Source organism: Eleutherodactylus coqui, chromosome 1 (genome assembly GCF_035609145.1).
Source record: "Eleutherodactylus coqui strain aEleCoq1 chromosome 1, aEleCoq1.hap1, whole genome shotgun sequence".
Lineage (NCBI taxonomy): Eukaryota > Metazoa > Chordata > Amphibia > Anura > Eleutherodactylidae > Eleutherodactylus > Eleutherodactylus coqui.
In genome coordinates, this window is record NC_089837.1 from 526820731 (window position 1) to 526838922 (window position 18192).

Below are 18192 nucleotides of genomic sequence, written 5' to 3' on the forward strand. Positions count from 1 at the left end.
AAATGCTGAAACAATCCTCCGGCTGCGATTTTGCCCTTAAACATCGCTAGTGGAAAGGCTGTCATAGAACAACATGTGTGGGACTTTCCTGAGAGAGCTCGCACTGTCACATCGCACTGAACACGTGCGATTACCTCCCCAGTGGAAAGGAGCCCTTAGGGATCCTGCACTTTTGCGTTTTTCCATGCACGTTTTTTCACGTGATATCGCTGCATTTTTTTTTTTACGCAATTGTCATTGAGACTTTCTAATCTTAAAAATGCATCGCACAAAAATTGCAAAGCACAAATCTGCGCTGCGTTTTTAACATTAGAAAGTCCCATTGACAATCGCATGAAAAAAACGTGCAAGAAAAACGTAAGTGGGCCGGAGCCCTTAACGTTTTTATTGCCTGGTTGACATGTGACAAGAAAGTCAAAACGTGAAAGAAACAATGATCACCGCGCCCGTCTCCGGTTAAGTCTCTTGGCTGACTCCAGGTAGATTACGTTTTTGTGATTCATACGTTTTTGTGATTTTGCCCGTGGCAGCGCCCACGGATGGAAATTCTGCGGAAATCCCACCGCGGAATATCCCCCCGTGTGCAGGGGGCCTATCTGTGTATTAAAACATTTTTGTGGTCAGGGACGCAGCATAGGCAGATGAGAGTTATCATACTGAAGGGCAATTTCAAGTCGCAGCGTCACAGAAGAATTTGGGAGTACAAATGTATGGCCATGTGTTTCTCTCATGAGAACAATCACACGTGGCTCCGCTGGCAAACACCAGACCAAAAGCAGCCAGATACGGGATATATACTACAGGGAATGCTCAATCGCTGACAGCATGCAGAAAGCCAGATAGCTTTATAGAGGAGCAAAAATGTGCAGGCTGATTGAGCAGCCACTCAACTCAACCCAGGGTGGCGGAGGGGTGAACTCGCTCCAGATTGTCTATGTCTTTTTTAAAGTGGGGTGCCCAGAACTGGAGACAGTATGAGGTCTGACTAAGGGGGAATGCTGGCGGATGGGATGAGTCCCGACTGCGAGAATTCTCACAGCGGGATGTGACCTGTGCCCCTGCAGTGACCCACAGCTCACCTCCTCTGGTGTCTTCTCTCTGCTCTGCGATGTGCCAGCTGGCGCACAGCCACACATGCGCAGAGCAGAGCCGGCGCGTCAGCCTCGCACAGAAATAGGACATGCTGCAATCTGTTTACTATGTAAGATTTCATGCAGCCAAATTGCGACTGTCTGCATAGGATTGCATAAACTAATGGCCGTGTGCATTCACCCTAGGGAAGAGTGGAGGAGGATAATGACCTCACGTGATCCAGACTCCAGGCTTCTCTTAGAGTTGTGTTTGCCCATTTTGGCTGCTGCTCCCCCCATCACATGAGCTCCCTTCCTCTCATTCCTGGATACCCCAGGGTGATGCTGGGCAGTATATACAGTATATACAGTATCATGCAGTAATAATTAAATAGTATATTAAATAACAAGAGTCTAAGTCAGAGATGGCCCACCCGCCGTGAGCAGCCATTCCCCAACAGGGACGGATGTCACACTTGATATCCAGGTTTGCTTTAAGGCTCATATTTTGAGCTGTTGCCAAAGATCCCAATCCTCACTGAATATCCACGATGTGGAGAGCGTCTGTGGAAGTTCTGCAGGTGGAATACCACCCCGGTCAAGCAAAGAGATAAGTTGATCAAAAGATAAAAAGTTCAGGGGTGCAGTATAAGGACACGACCTTCGAGAGACGCTGCACTTTCCTTTTCTGTTCATGCATCTGATAAATGATGGCCGAGGTCCAGAAGCTGTAGGCATGGACTCTCCCCACCTGTGATAACGCCAAGTCATAACTGGGATTTATGGGGGCTAGGAAAAGGACCCCACCCTTCCTAAAAAGGAAAAAAGCATAACTGACAGTCCCATTTTTTTGGTACCTTTCTACATAAATGGATTGTCTTCTTCTGCCCCCCTGGGGCGCGGGAACTTTCTATCTTCTGATTAACTCATCCATTCAGTAATATTGGTATTGGATCGCACATGTAAAGGTGATTCGGGGGTTCCAATCCCAATATTTCAGCCCTGTCCCGTCCCCCTTCCTTGCCAAATATCCTGCAGCATTTATGTACAGATCGCTGCTGTCTGTATACGGGGAAGCTGGCTATATGATGGAGCATGCCAAGGCTGGCCAGACGGGGTGGAGTAATATGTCTGACCACATAATGGGTTGGACAGATTGTTGGGGGGGACGTCTGACTATAGAATGGGGGGGTGCTGAGGCGGACTATAGAATGAGGGGTGCTGAGGCGGACTATAGAATGAGGGGTGCTGAGGCGGACTATAGAATGGGGGGGCACATCTAACTATAGAATGGGGGTGCTGAGGCGGACTATAGAATGGGGGTGCTGAGGCGGACTATAGAATGGGGGTGCTGAGGCGGATTATAGAATGCGGGTGCTGAGGCGGATTATAGAATGCGGGTGCTGAGGCGGACTATATAGTGGGGGGGCAAGTCTGACTATAGAATGGGGGTGCTGAGATGGACTATAGAATGAGGGGTGCTGAGGCGGACTATAGAATGAGGGGTGCTGAGGCGGACTATAGAATGGGGGGGCACATCTAACTATAGAATGGGGGTGCTGAGGCGGACTATAGAGTGATGACAGAGACCTATAAAAGGGATACATAATGGGGTGCAACGTCCTATAAACACAGGCTGGATGTATACGGGGGGTGCAAGCACTGCTTATCAGAGCCATAATAACACCAGAATGATAGGAGTTGTAGTACTTTTATTACATCTCGCGCTGCCGTCACTTTTCTAATAGAGATGTTTCCTCGTTGATATCGGACGCCGGTCAGCGATATTTATAATCTTCCTCTTTTCTTACATCCGAATGTTCTTATACAACATCTGTAGGAATATAAAGAGATGAGGATGATGAGGATGGTGAGGATGACGTCTCTCCTATCACACTGCTGTTAGGTGTCTGGGGATCAGTGAGGTCACATGACTAGTGGAAACAGTCATCAGGACTGAATACTGTATGGAAGGTCTACGGCCCTAATACAGGGTGGTGAGGGCAGGGCTAGAAGGAGGCAGGAGAGGCGGGGGGCATTATTAGTGGGGGCACTAATGGGGGCACAGTGCCTCTAATATAACCTGCTGATGGTACATTGGACGGGCGCTGCAGCCAGCAGTCTGTGTCACTTACACTTGTCTCCCCCAACATCCGGGCACAGATAGAGGAATGTTTGTCTCTGGACAGGAAAATAAGTAACACCGACCGCCCAGTGATCTACATCGACCTGGATCAATACCGATCTCCTCACCTGCAAGGGAAGCCGAATACAGAGCAGTCAGACATGGAGCCTCCATAGATGTAGTCAGTGATGTACGGCGACGGCCGGTACGCCACATCCACTATATTGTTACCCTCAAACCAAAAACACATCAACACCGACCTCGGGCCAAGCGGGGTCGGCCACAGCGTTATTTACAGCTTGAACCGTAACACCCCGTTGTAACCGCCCCGAACCCCCCATTAACCCCTCGAGGACCTCAGCTCTCCGGATAATTAATGTTGCTGTTGAAAACTTCCCTCACATCAACCGATCCTCAGCCGTGACGGCGACCGCGCAATGAGAGGAAACAAACATCAAAACAGAGCAGAACACCCTCCCCATACTGCTCTCTGTGGCGCGGGAGGGTGTCTTGTTGCCGTCCATGGCAGAAGTAACCCACCCCATGCCCTTCCTCTGCTGGTAACACTGTGACCCCTGCAAGTTGAGCCAAGGTCACCGGCTTACCACCTCACATCCATAAAGGCACAGGGCCCCCGGCAGTCATTGGCAGCTGCATTATTCACCATGCTGCCTACCAGGAGGTCCCCATAGTGAACATGTAATGGCTCCCCACCATCCCGGCTCAGTCAGGAGAAGACTTGTGTGCCATTACCTCCAGGGTGGTATGATGTGGAGAGAGGAGCTGGCAAAAGTCCCTGGCACCCATGGCAGGAGTCTTATGCAGCACAGTGAGTAACGCGGCTGCAGGGGACTGGGGGCGGAGCTTAGGGTAATAGCGAGATAGAAAGGGGGAGGAGCTTAGAACGGAAGGGGGGAAGAAGAAAGGAAGAGGAACAGAAGTGAGAAGCAAGTGAAGAAAGAAGACGGAGCCGTGCAAGACAGAAGACACGTGGATTACAATTGGCCTGGATTAAAAGAGTTTTTGCAAGCCAGCGAAGAAGACACGTGGACTACAAACTTTGGATTACAAATTTGGAAAGCAGAGCAAGCGGAGCGGAGGAGTAGTTTAAAGAAGAAGAGCAAGAAACTTACTACTGAGGACCGGAGACGTCGGGAGAAGAAGAGAAGAGGAGTCCGGTGAGAAGACAAGAAGAAAAGAAAATGGAGGACCTGCGGGCGCAAATCAAGGAGGCGGTTAGCCAGGACGGCACCGGCTGGCTGGAGGAATTGCTGCTGAGCTGCAGGACGGCCGCGGGAGCGGCGGAGCCGGAGGGATCCGGGACGCAACAGAGTGGAGCCAGCGAGGCGCCGCCGGAAGGAGAGGAGCAGCTGCGGGGAAGACCGCAGCGAAGAAAGCAGCCGCCAGCGAGGCTCAGCCCGAGCCCGGCGAACAAGCGACGCGGACTGAGGAACAGCAGGGGAGAAGACGAAGCGGCGGCCGCCGCAAAAACCGGAAGCAAGATGGCGCCGGGTTCAAACCGTTTGGCGGGAAAACGGCCCGCCACGAGGCAGCGCTCACCGCCGGCGAGCGGGAGCAGAAGAGGAGAAGCTCAGCCATCTGCTACAGCAGCGGCAGCAGCACCCAGCGCAACAGGGCAGCGCGCGCTGGCGCGCAAAACAGCGCAGACGAGGAGTGGTGCGGCCAGGATCCAGACGGAGGAGAGAGGGAACACGCGGGAAGGGCGCGTACCCCGCCAGCACCACAGAGCATCGCAGCCAGAGCGCAGCGCGGCAGAAGGTAGGCAACAGAAAGGCAGGGGGCCAAGTAAGAGGGGGAACATCACGAGAGCAGCAGCCACCTGTAGCACCCCCACCAGCAGCCCCGCTAGCAGCCCCGTTAGCAGCCCAAGCCCTGCCATTTTAAGCCCAGGAAGGGCACAACGAGGGAGGGGTAGCCGGTTTGAGGGGTCACGTAGCCCGACCCCGAGCCCACATGCAGCTATCCAACCGGGTCATAGCCACAGTATGCCATCTTACTATGGCGGTAATAGACCGGAGGCTTCCCTATATACGGGACAGCAAAGGGGGGTATACACCACCCAGAGGCCAAGCAGACACACTTCATTAGTGCAGCCACCCGCTACGGGCATGCAGCATCGGTGTTTCGTTAACCCGAGATACCTCGACCCAAGGCTGCAAGAAACGTTGGGTTATTCATCCCAAGTATCAGGCAATTACGCTAGCAGTGGCCGCCAAGGGCAGGGCGCTAGGCGTAGGCGCAGGGACAGAGCCAGGGCGATAAGACAAGAAGCCAGGCGTTCGGGCCAGCTAGAGCAGGCGAGCAGCGCTTCAAGTAGCAGCAGCGGCAGGGCAAGAGGAGTCAGCAGAATAGATAGGAGCAGCTCAGAAGAAGATAGACGGGACTCAGAAGAACATCGGCATCTGCTCAATGTACAAGCTAAACAAAGTGCAAGAGGCTACAGGAGTTACAGAAGTCAAGGCCACTCGCATGGACGGTCGTGCGGACACCAGCCTGGTTTGGCCCATCGGCAGAGGGCGCAGGAGGCTACGCAAAAGGACAGTCGTCAGCCCACGCCAGACCGCAGGATCCGGAGGAGGGATACAGCTGGGACATCACCCTTGGCGTTGCCGGAGGTCGGTCGAGCTGGTGAGTTATCATTACAAAATGCTTGGTGTAATGTGATGGATCCCGCGAAGGGCGCGGAAAAACAAGATTTGGTCACGGTGTTGAAGTCATTGTTGAGCAAGGTGGATCCGCAAGAAGGGCTTGCAGGATCCGGTGGTTCACCGGGGGGCAGAGGCCCGCCTGTGAGTAATGTGTCTGGAAGCTCAACGTTGTGTATGGAGGGTGACCCAACGGAAGGTTTAAAATATGCAGATTCGATGTTCTGCGGTGTTGCCCCGCTAGGGGTAGGTTTGGCTGAGGATGTTACGGAAAGGATCAAAAAACGTTTATATGTGGATATTTGGTCCTTATTGTCGGTGGACCACGTTATGGTGGACAAGGAACGGTTGTCCGAACGTGGAACAGAAAAGAAGCCAAAGATTGCCAAGACGTTCGGCAATTGGCTTCAAGCGTATATGGTTTTGGCTCATGTGGTGTGTCAGCATCAGCCGAGTAAAGGACCAGAGTTGATGGTCTATTTAAATACTATATACAGCGCCTACAAGCTGCATGGTGGGTCAGCTTGGTGGCGCTATGATGAGGATTTCCGCAGGCGCGTATCCGGAACGAGTCACATAAGCTGGGCCACAAAAGCGACTGACGTGTGGATCCAGCTGATCCTAGCACAACGGCCCGCCAGAGCGTCCTTTCCGACGGGAGCCGCGGGAGGCGGGCAACAGCCCCCCGCGGCAGCACAGAGACCGAACGGCACATGTTGGCTCTATAACGAGGGCCATTGCCGATTTCACGCCACCTGCAAATTCCGACATGAATGTTCGGTTTGCGGTGGCCAGCACGCAGCAGTTCGCTGCTTTAAAAAACAAAGAGCGTCTGCCACAGTGGGTGGTGCCGGTGGAGCACCGAACACCAGTGAAAAGTCGGGTCCTACTTCCGTGGTTAGACATTTACCACAGGAAACAGGCGGCAAAAATGCTTAAAGACGGTTTTTCCGAGGGTTTCGTGATTCCGTTTGTGTTTTCTCCCGCATCTATGTTTTCCCCGAATTTAAAATCGGCGTTGGATAATATTAGCTTGGTCAAAGAAAAATTGATAAAAGAAGTGGAGCTGGGCCGCATGGCCGGCCCTTTCGGAACACCGCCCTTTACCAATTTGCGGGTTTCCCCCTTGGGTTTAGTACCCAAGAAGGAAACCGGTAAGTTCCGTTTAATTCATCACCTTTCTTTCCCCGCCGGTGACTCGGTTAACGACGGCATATCGAAAGATCAGGCGGCGGTGACGTATACGTCTTTTGATTGCGCGGTGCGTTTGGTTAGGGCGGCGGGCAAGCGAGCTCGGCTGGCGAAGACGGACATTGAGTCCGCTTTCCGGTTGTTACCGGTACATCCCGAATGTTTTCACCTTCTGGGGTGCCGTGTCGAGAATCAATTTTTTATAGACATGTGTCTGCCGATGGGATGCTCGATTTCGTGTTATTATTTCGAATTGTTTAGTTCTTTCCTGGAGTGGTTACTCAAGCATGAGACGGGCATCTCATCGGTGATACATTATTTAGATGATTTTTTGTTTGTGGGCTCGGAAAAATCAGCCGATTGCGCAATTTTGCTAAAAACCTTCCAGTCTCTCATGCGTCGGGTGGGGGTCCCGTTATCAGAGGAAAAAACGGTGGGCCCATTAACACGGATCACCTTCCTCGGGATCGAGATCGACTCCGAGGATATGGTTTTCAGGCTACCAGTGGAGAAAGTAGCAAGGCTGACCCAGGTGGTCAATGAAGTGTCCAGCTGCAGGAAGGTCATCCTGCGCCAGATACAGAGGCTGGCAGGCCTGCTTAACTTTGCCTGTAAAGTTATCCCCATGGGGCGGGTCTTCTCGAGAAGGCTAACTTTAGCCATGACGGGAATTCGGGAGCCTCACCATTTCGTGCGGGTGACTCAGGGGATGAGAGCTGATTTACATATCTGGAAGGTGTTTTTGCAATCCTTCAACGGGCAGGTGATATGCCCTAAGGAGGAGGTGACCGGCAGCGACATATGCCTGTTTGCGGACGCTGCGGGATCAGGAGGTTTTGGGGTCATTTTCAATAACCATTGGTGCCGGGAACCCTGGCCCCAGAGTTGGTTGCTTAGAAAGTGGACCAAAAACGTGACACTGTTGGAGTTTTTTCCCGTGGTGGTAGCTTTGGAATTATGGATCTCGGAGTTTCAGGACCGCAAGGTCTGTTTCTGGTCAGATAATGCGGCAGTGGTACATGTTATCAATAAGCAGACATCGGCTTCCCCACCCGTGTTGGCGTTGTTGAGATACGTGGTTTTGAAATGCCTACAAAGCAATATCTACTTGCGAGCCAAGCATGTTCCGGGTCGTGACAATGGGGCGGCTGACGCACTCTCTCGTTTTCAGATGGAGGCGTTCAGGGACCGTCATCCCCAGGCGGAGGCCGAGGGGGCACGATGCCCCCCTCACTTATGGAAGCTGGTAGAGCAGAATTACTGAAGCTGGTGGAGACATCGGTTACGCGTGCGACGTGGAACAGTTATAATTCTATTTGGTTACATTGGCTTTCATTGTCAGGCGGTTCCGTCGCCGACGGCGAGAAGGCGCGGGCGGCGACGCTGGATATGCTGGCAGCTTTGCGGAAAAAACGGCGGTCCGTCGGTGTAGCAAAAAAGCACTTAGCCGGCGTAGCGTTTTTATTAAAACTACACGGCAAGGCGGATGTCACGAAGGATTTTGTGTTCCGCCAAGTAATTCGCGGCTGGAAAAAGGAGAAGACACGCGTTGACAAGCGACGGCCGATTACGTTTTCCTTGTTAGTAAGGCTTTTAGAACTTTTAGAAAGTGTTTGCGACAATAGCTCGGAAGCGTTGCTATTCAGGGCAGCTTTTTCGATGGCGTTTTTCGCGGCATTGCGCATCGGTGAGTTGGTCCCGGCAAGTAAAAACAAGCCGGGCGGCCTTCGCCACAACGACGTTATCCCCTCGGGAGAGTCTTTGCGGGTATGCATTAGAAAGTCCAAAACGGACATGTATGGCAGAGGCGAGTGGTTAGCGATTAACAGCCTTGGCTCCAAGTGGTGCCCGGTAGCCACGGTACGTGAGTATATGAGCTCGCGTAACACCTGTGACCAATTTTTTTGTTCATGCGTCGGGTACACCCCTCACCCGGTTCCAGTTTTCGGCGGTTTTTCGTTCAGCCCTACGCGCGGCAGGTCTGAATGCGTCCGAATTCGGTACGCATTCTTTTAGAATAGGGGCGGCAACCATGGCAGACGCACATGGTATGAAGGAGGAGGACGTGAAACGTCTGGGTAGATGGAAGTCGCAGGCCTATAAATCATACATCAGACCAGACCTAGTGTTATAGGAATTAGGAGTGGCGAGGTTTTTCTGTCTGTTGGTTAATTCGTTTCGGTTGGCCGGTATGGGTTCTGTTTTCTTTGTTTCTATTTTTCAGCTGCGGAACCGTGGAAAATATGGATTGTCGGTCACTCATTTGTGTATTGGGCCGAAAAGAGGGCAGCAACTCGGCCACTAGGAAGGAGCCTGGGATTGACGGACACGGTGGTCAACTGGTATGGAGTTCGAGGCCTGCAGTGGCCCAGTTTGCTGAAAATTATTACGGAAATCAGCAGGTGGACCCCCCGGCGAGTCATTCTGGTCGTGCACGCCGGGGGGAACGACCTAGGAAAAGTAAAGTTGGGCGATTTACTCGTCCTAATAAAACAAGACATGCTCCGTTTTAGGGAGTGCTTTCAAGAGTCCGTGCTGGTCTGGTCGGATATTATCGGCAGGAGACGTTGGAGGGGGGCAAAAAGCCCCGAAGCAATTGAGAATGTCCGGAAGGTGATCAACCAAAGGGTTTCGAAATTTGTGCATTCCCTGGGGGGGATTGCTATACGACATTGGGAGTTGGAGGACAGAGAGAGAGGTGCACTGAGGAATGACGGGGTACACCTGAACGAAGTCGGTTTGGACACTTTCTTGTCAGGACTGCAGGATGGAGTCGAGGCTGCGCTAGCTATGGTTCGTGGGGTGGGGCGGAATGCGCCGTGAAGGATACGACGCATGCCGCGTGGCCGGAACTTTCCATGCTGGTTTGAAGGAAGGTTTACAAGCCCAAGGAAAGCGGGCTTACAAACGTCCAGTGGAACTGTTAAAGTTGAATTCAGTTAAGTTAAGCGGGTTGGAGCATGGGAAGGGTTAGCGAGTTAGACATAATAGGTAGTAAAGGTTAAATCTTTAATAAAGCTGTGGCCTACCCCACATTTGACACTAAAGAAGTTGTCGGTAAGTTTGTTGTTATTAGTTGGTAAGGGAGCGTCAGTCAGGCTGATGCCCCCAGTCCCCAGATGGGCAGTGAAAAGGCCACCGATGTGCCCAACAATTTGTAATGGATTCCCTGCAGCAGCTGCACTAGCGGTATAAGGGGACGCTCACATGTTATGGATTCCCTGCAGCAGCTGCACTAGCGGTATAAGGGGACGCTCACATGTTATGGATTCCCTGCAGCAGCTGTACTAGTGGTATAAGGGGACGCTCACATGTTATGGATTCCCTGCAGCAGCTGCACTAGCGGTATAAGGGGACGCTCACATGTTATGGATTCTCTGCAGCAGCTGCACTAGCAGTATAAAGGGATGCTCACATGTTATGGATTCCCTGCAGCAGCTGCACTAGCGGTATAAGGGAATGCTCACATGTTATGGATTCCCTGCAGCAGCTGCACTGGCGGTATAAGGGGACGCTCACATGTTATGGATTCCCTGCAGCAGCTGCACTAGCGGTATAAGGGGACACTCACATGTTATGGATTACCTGCAGCAGCTGCACTAGCGGTATAACAGGACGCTCACATGTTATGGATTACCTGCAGCAGCTGCACTAGCGGTATAACAGGACACTCACATGTTATGGATTCCCTGCAGCAGCTGCACTAGCGGTATAAGGGAACGTTTACATGTTATGGATTACCTGCAGCAGCTGCACTAGCGGTATAAGGGGACGCTCACATGTTATGGATTCCTTGCTGCAGCTGCACTAGTGGTATAAGGGGACGCTCACATGTTATGGATTCCCTGCAGCAGCTGCACTAGTGGTATAAGGGGACGCTCACATGTTATGGATTCCCAGCTGCAGCTGCACTAGTGGTATAAGGGGACGCTCACATGTTATGGATTCCCTGCAGCAGCTGTACTAACGGTATAAGGGGATGCTCACATGTTATGGATTCCCCACAGCAGCTGCACTAGTGGTATAAGGGGACGCTCACATGTTATGGATTCCCTGCAGCAGCTGCACTAGCAGTATAAGGGGACGCTCACATGTTATGGATTCCCTGCAGCAACTGTACAAACAGTATAAGGGGACGCTCACATGTTATGGTTTCCATGCAGCAGCTACACTAGTGGTATAAGGGGATGCACACTTGTTATGGATTCCTGCAGCAGCTATACTAGAGGCATAAGGGGACGCTCACATGTTATGGATTCCCTGCAGCAGCTACACTAGCGGTATAAGGGGATGCTCACATGTTATGGATTCCCTGCAGCAGCTGCACTAGCGGTATAAGGGGACGCTCACATGTTATGGATTCCCTGCAGCAGCTGCACTAGCGGTATAAGGGGATGCTCCCATGTTATGGATTCCCTGCAGCAGCTGCACTAGCGGTATAAGGGGACGCTCACATGTTATTGATTCCCTGCAGCAGCTGCACTAGCGGTATAAGGGGACGCTCACATGTTATGGATTCCCTGCAGCAGCTGCACTAGCGGTATAAGGAGACGCTCACATGTTATGGTTTCTCTGCAGCAAAAATCAGCAGGACTTCCACAGGAGTAAATCTGCACCCCTTTAGCCCAGAAGCTCAAATAGTTTTAAGGTTCTGCATTGAGGTGCAGAAAAGGAGAAATCAGAAGAAGACTCCAACTAGCCCTCCAGGAAACGTGTGGGTGCGCTGCTTCTGCATGAACACGTGCTGCTTTGAGGACCGAGGGCAGTGGCTCTGTCAGTCCCCCAAGGGCCCGGCCTTCCAGAAGGTTAGTAAGGCCCATTATAAAGTTCAAAGTGGTTTCCATTTCACATGTTATATCCTGAAGGCCATTGTTGGAATTTGGGAAGAGACCCCTAGATGGGAGCCAGTGGGGAGCGGAAGGTGTAATCATGTACCGCTGTGGGGATTTACAAGCCGCTGTAAGTAATTGTGCGCCGCTGTATATGTTATTTGGCCCCTGAATGTTTCAGTTTAGCAGCTGATGGTTTCTCAGTAATTAGTTTTGTCTGCAGCCCTGCATGGGGAATGCATCCAAGCCGAGCTCAGGCTCCTCCCCCTCTATGGTTCCTGTATCGGCCAGGGTCGGCCCCCTCTTGGACATAGCCTGGTTGTCATGGAAACGTTGTCTTTTACATTCCACCAGCAGGCTTTCACAACCGGCTGAGATACGCTAGCATCTGAGCTGTTTCACCCTTCCCTCCCCTCGCCGGCTCTCTGCCTCTCTCCTCCCCTCCGGCTGTTTGCAATGGGAGAAGGTGGAGCCAAGCTACGGCCCCATTCCACCCCCTCCCATTGCTGGCTGCGGACAAATGGTGGGGAGGAGGTGGGAGCTTAGCCCTGCCCCGCCCCTCCCATTGCAAACAGCCGGAGGGGAGGAGAGAGGCAGAGAGCCTGCGAGGGAAGGGAAGGCGGAGACAGCTCAGATACTGGCGTGTACCGGCCGGCCGTAAAAACACTGGCGGAGATACGCTCGTGGGAATAAGCCCTTAGCCAGTAGAGCCGAGTGTGATTGTTAGTAAGGGCCAAGAGTCATCTTGTAGGTATGAGACCTTCTAATGGTAACAAGAAGAGCTGAAGGTCCAGAGAGCTCTCAGATCTACTGAGGATTCTGCATAAGGTATAATAGGAAAAATCTGAAGTGTGTGTGTATATATATATATATATATATATATATATATATATATATATATATATAGACTTCTTCAGATTTATCCTATTATACCTGATGCAGAATCCTCAGTAGGTCTGAGAGCTCTCTGGACCTTCAGCTCTTCTTGTTGCCATTAGAAGGTCTCATATCTACAAGATGACTTTGTTTCTTAAAAACCCCATGTGGACCACATATTATACATATAGTGCTAAGGCGCCACCTAGGGGTCAAGATACAGAGAGCTGTAAAGCAACCAGCATTCAGCCTCCTCTCTCACTAATTCCCAGCTGTAGGGCAGCAGCTGATAGTCTCTGTACACTGTGTGCTTCCATATTGAGATCACCACCAGTCACCTTCCCCCAGCAGGGGGCGCTACACCAATGTAACTCCAGCTGTGAGAGTAATCATATAATAAGAGGTTCTGCAGCTTCCTAACAGACCTCCGCTCACATTTATCATTGGGGTTTCTCCTTTCAGCACATTTTCCTCCACTCTCCTGTCTTATCTGCTGTGCAGCATATTTATTAACCATTTGCGCCATATATGCGAGTCTCCTTACTGTGGGCGTGGCTTACTGACTGTCCACGATTTTCAAAAATTTTTTAAAATAAAAACTCCTTCTTAGGGCTACCTGTGACCGTGTGCATTTTACAGGTTGTCTGATGGGAGTTGTAGTCCATCACTATTGCACTTAGGCCTGTTTGCGGCCTTCCTGACTATTTTTTTCTGCCTGGAGTTTGCCTTACTGTACTGCTCTCAGCGACAAAGACTACGCACATAATTCCAAGATTATTTACACCGGCCTGTGTCTGCAGTGAATTTGACGCTCAGCGTACGGCCAACACAGGTACTTCTAGAGGGAAAGTGATATACACAGTATGTAGCCTGTCTTCTTTTTCCAAAAAAACCCCAAAAGCTCCTTCGTTGGGCTACCTCTGACAGTCTGCATATTACTGGGTGCCTGCTGGGAGTTTTGGTGCATCACTATTGCATTGCTAGGCCTGTTTGCGGCCTTCCTTCCATTTTTTTCTGCCTGCAGTTAGCGTTACGATTCCGCTCTCTGCGAGAAAGTGTACACATATAATTCCATAATTATTTACAGCGGTCTGTGTCTGCTCTATTCGTAATCCACCATGCTGAGGGGTAAGGGCAGGGGTCGAGGACGCGGGCGAGGATGTGGAGTTCCAAGTGAGGGTGTCGGCACAGGCCGATTTCCTGGTCCAGGTGTATCCCAGCCGGCTGCTGCGGGATTAGGAGAGAGGCAAGTTTCTGGGGTCCCCAGCTTCATATCACAATTTATGGGTCCACGTGGTAGACCTTTATTGCAAACAGAGCAGTGTGAGCAGGTCCTGTCGTGGATGGCAGAAAATGCATCCAGCAATGTATCGGGCACCCAGTCTTCTACGCAGTCCACTGCTGAAACTCTGAATCCTCTGGCTGCTGCTCCTCCTTCCTCACAGCCTATACTGCTGCTGCAAAAATGGTACTGGGGTCTGCATATGCTTCTGCTACAGAAATGTTACAGGGGTCTGCTAATACTGCTGCTACATAAATGTTACAGGGGTCTGCTGATACTGCTGCTACAGAAATGTTACAGGGGTCTGCTGATACTGCCTATGTACTCGGCACAGTGAAGGTCTGCCATGTTTGGGCACTATCATTTCTTCATGTTTATTACTGTCTTTGGGGTCCTTCGGCTCGCCTACGCTGTGGGTGCACAAAGACTTCCCATAGCGGTGATTTACCTGTCTGGCACAAAGACACTGACTGACTTGGGTAGGGTGCATAGTGCAGATGGCTTTCCCCTTGCGGTGTCGATAGAGCTATCCGACACCTAGACAGAATGAATACTGTGTGGGCACATGGACTTCCCATTGCTGTCAGTCGCGACACCTTGGGTTTCACAAGGTGTTTGCTTGAACCGAGCCTGGCCAAGGGCCCGCTCACATACTTCCCACACAGGCTACATCGGGCCCTGGTCATGGTTTCTTGGCCTTGTAATGCCACCTCCTCCTCCTGCTTGGGGTCAGGGGATCAGCAATGTGCATCATGAATTTTCTCTTGTGTTACCACAGTTATCTGAGAAACTCGTTTGGGCCAAAGGAGAGTAACTGCATTAATGAGACGTTCACTGCTGTACTAGCATCGGAGTCCGCTCTATGCCCGCGATTGCTAAGGGTGTGGGCAGAGGCCTATGGCCTCGGCGCACTTTAAATCTGCTAAGTTTGGGCAGTCTGATTCCTCCATATTTAATGCTGTCTTTGGGTTCCTTCGGCTCACCTATGCTGTGGGCGCACAAAGACTTCCCATAGCGGTGATTTACCTGTCCTGCACAAAGTGACTGACTGACTTGGGTAGGGGGCAGAGTGCAGATGGCTTTCCCCTTGTGGTGTCGCTAGAGCTATCCAACACCTAGACAGAATGAATACTGTGTGGCACATGGACTGCCCATTGCTATGTCAGTCGCAGCACCTTGGGTCTCACAAGGTATTTACTGGGACCGAGCCTGGCCAAGGGTCCGCTCACATCCTTTCAACACAGGCTACAGCGGGTTTTCCCATCGTGGTGTTCTACCTTTCTGGCCCCCCAAAAAACCCAGACTGACTAGGGCATGGAGTGTGGGACGAAGCCAACATGCATTTTCTCTCACGTTACCACAGCTATCCGGGCCCCTGCATTGGGACAAACAAGAGCAGCGATACAGCACTAATGAGACGTTCACAGCTACGCTAGCATCGGAGTCCGCTCTATGCCCGCGATTGCTGAGGGTTTGTGCAGAGGCCTATGTCCTGGGCGCAGTGAAAGTCTGCCATGTTTGGGCACTCTGATATGTTTATGTGTACTGTCTTTAAGTTCCTTGGGCCCACCCATGCTGCACACAGACTTCCCATAGAGGTGTTTTACCTGTCTGTCCTCAAAACACTGACAGACTCAGGTAGGGTGCAGAGTGCAGATGGTTTACGCCTTGCGTTGTCGATGAGGAATCTGACACCCAAACAGAATAAGTAGTGTGTGGACACATAGATTCCCCATTGCTGTCAGTCGCAGCAGCTTGGGCCACACAAGGTGTTTGCTGGGACCGAGCCTGGCCAAGGGCCCGCTCACATACTTCCCACACAGGCTACAGCGGGTCCTGGTCATGGTTTCTTGGCCTTGTAAGGCCACCTCCTCCTCCTGCTTGGGGTCAGGGGGTCAGCATTGCGCATCATGTATTTTCTCTCGTGTTACCACAGTTATCTGAGAAACTCGTTTGGGCCAAACAAAAGGAGCGTTACTGCATTAATGAGACCTTCACAGCTGTACTAGCATCGGAGTCCACTTCCTGCCTACGATTGCTGAAGCTGTTGGCCGAGGCCTATGTCCCGGGGGAACTGCAACGGCGCCAGGTTGAGGAAGTGTGGTGCTTAGCTAAGGTGTGCCTTGCTAATGAGGGTTTGTCCGAAGTAAAAATTGTTGGGGGGGGGGGGGGGGCACTCTTGCCGCTATTGTGGCTTAATAGTGGGACCTGGGAGCCTGAGATGTAGCCCAACATGCTGCCCCTCGCCTGCCCTATCCGTTTCTGTGTCGTTCCCATCATTTTCGTACGTTTTGAAGATTTGCACAAATGAAAACCTTAGAGAGCATCGGCGAAATACAAAAATGCTCGGGTCGCCCATTGACTTCAATGGGGTTTGTTACTCGAAACGAACCCTCGAGCATCGCGGAAAGCTCCACTCGAGCAACAAGCACCCGAGCATTTTGGTGCTCGCTCATCTCTAGCAGAGAGATTTTTGCTGCTGATGTGTTTATATCAGAGAGTATTGTATAGACCGATACAATGTAACAACCCCTCAGACATGCGTGGTATATACTGCTGTATATACATGACTCGTATCAGTGAGCACGTACGTATATGTCCATATGTCTGATCTGTGCTGGTGCCAGCCACTCTTCCACTACCCATAGGGGGCATCATCCACCTTTACACAGACCCCGACTAACCTACAAATTAGGGGGTCAGAGATATCCCACCTGACATACCAGAAGTGGGTGGTTGGTGACAGTCAAAAAACTGGGACCCCCACTAATCAAGGAGCTCCTAGTCCCTCTCCTCTGTAGAGAGGTGGCTTCCCGTGTAGAACTGCTTCTCTGTCTCCCAGTTATCCTATTTTTCTCCCTGTGTCAGTCTTCACTGCAGTTCTAGCATTCCTTGTATTTTCTCAATCCTCTCGCTCTGCCTGCATGATTGTCCATTATCAGTAGTATTCCAGCTGCTCCCCAGCTATTTGACCCCCACTAGTACATCCCTCAGTTATCCTCTGTCAGTATGTACTACATTCTAGCATTCTCTTCATGATCCAGGAAGACCAGAGAGATCTGTAATGAGTGTATTATATACGGATCTCCAGGCGGAGTAGCATCTCATTATGTGCCAGTGATGTAATAGTCACATCATAGCAACCTATGGGGGGCGCCAGTGACACTTACCGAGGCTCCAGGTGGCAGCGAGGAGGAGCAGGAGACACAGGCTGAGACGTCTCATGATGGGCTCAGTCCTTCTCTTCTTCTGATGGCAGCGCTATATGCCTCCACCTGGATGCTACACTTCAATATATACTGTTGGGGGGGCGGAGACTCATCACTCAGGAAGAGCCGACCCCTCCCAGCGGAGGTGCAGCTATAGGAGGTGCAGAGGAAGCATCACACCTGGGCTCAGCTGCCTGAAGGGGGCGCTCTGACATACGAGAAGACAATAGTATATTTAATGGCTCCTGGTAGGTGAGGACTATGCAATTTTAAGTCTTTCCTATCGGAAATCCAAGTGATTTTCCCACAAATTGCAGCGCCCTCGCAGGCTGTACAGGCGCGATATTGGGCAGAGTTACTTGGACTGATATCGCACTCGCATTTGTGATGCATCCATAGAAAGAGGGCTCCAGTGAAAGTCCAGTAAGGTGGTAGAAGGGGGGGAGGAAATAAATAGTCTGGTACAGGGGGGGGGGGGGGAAATATTGTAGGGGGTACAGGATGCAGGGGGGGGTAGAGAGGGCAGGGTACAGGGTGTAGGGGGCTAGAGAGGGCAGGGTGCAGGGGGTACAGGGTGCAGGGGAGGCAGGGTGAATATTGTAGGGTGTAGGGGGTAGAGAGGGCAGGGTGCAGGGGGTACAGGGTGCAGGGGAGGCAGGGTAAATATTGGAGGGTGTACAGGCTACAGGGGGGCTTGTTGAATATTGTAAGGTGTAGGGGCTACAGGGTGCAGAGGGGCATTGAGGGAGTGTCAAAGTTAGGCTGGTGTCACATGACCGGTTTGTATTGTGGTTTCCACGATCAGCGCCCGCATGGAGGCATTGAGAGCCATGCACTTTTGAATTTTCCCTCACACTCCTGGATATGGACTGCGTATTCTGAGAGCAGAAGAAAAAATACAGCCTGCTCTATGTTACCACGGAATCCGTCAATGTGGGCGTCCG

The 18192-nt window shown here is 51.6% G+C and overlaps 1 long non-coding RNA gene across 1 annotated transcript; it reads right to left on the reverse strand.

The window, feature by feature from the left end:
• Window positions 1-2765: 2765 nt before the first annotated feature.
• Window positions 2766-17294, reverse strand: LOC136615118 (uncharacterized). The gene is made up of 3 exons (XR_010790975.1): window positions 17210-17294; window positions 3206-3323; window positions 2766-2904 (listed from the first exon to the last, which is right to left on the reverse strand). It is a non-coding gene; the product is annotated as an uncharacterized lncRNA (long non-coding RNA).
• Between the last annotated feature and the right edge of the window lie 898 nt (window positions 17295-18192).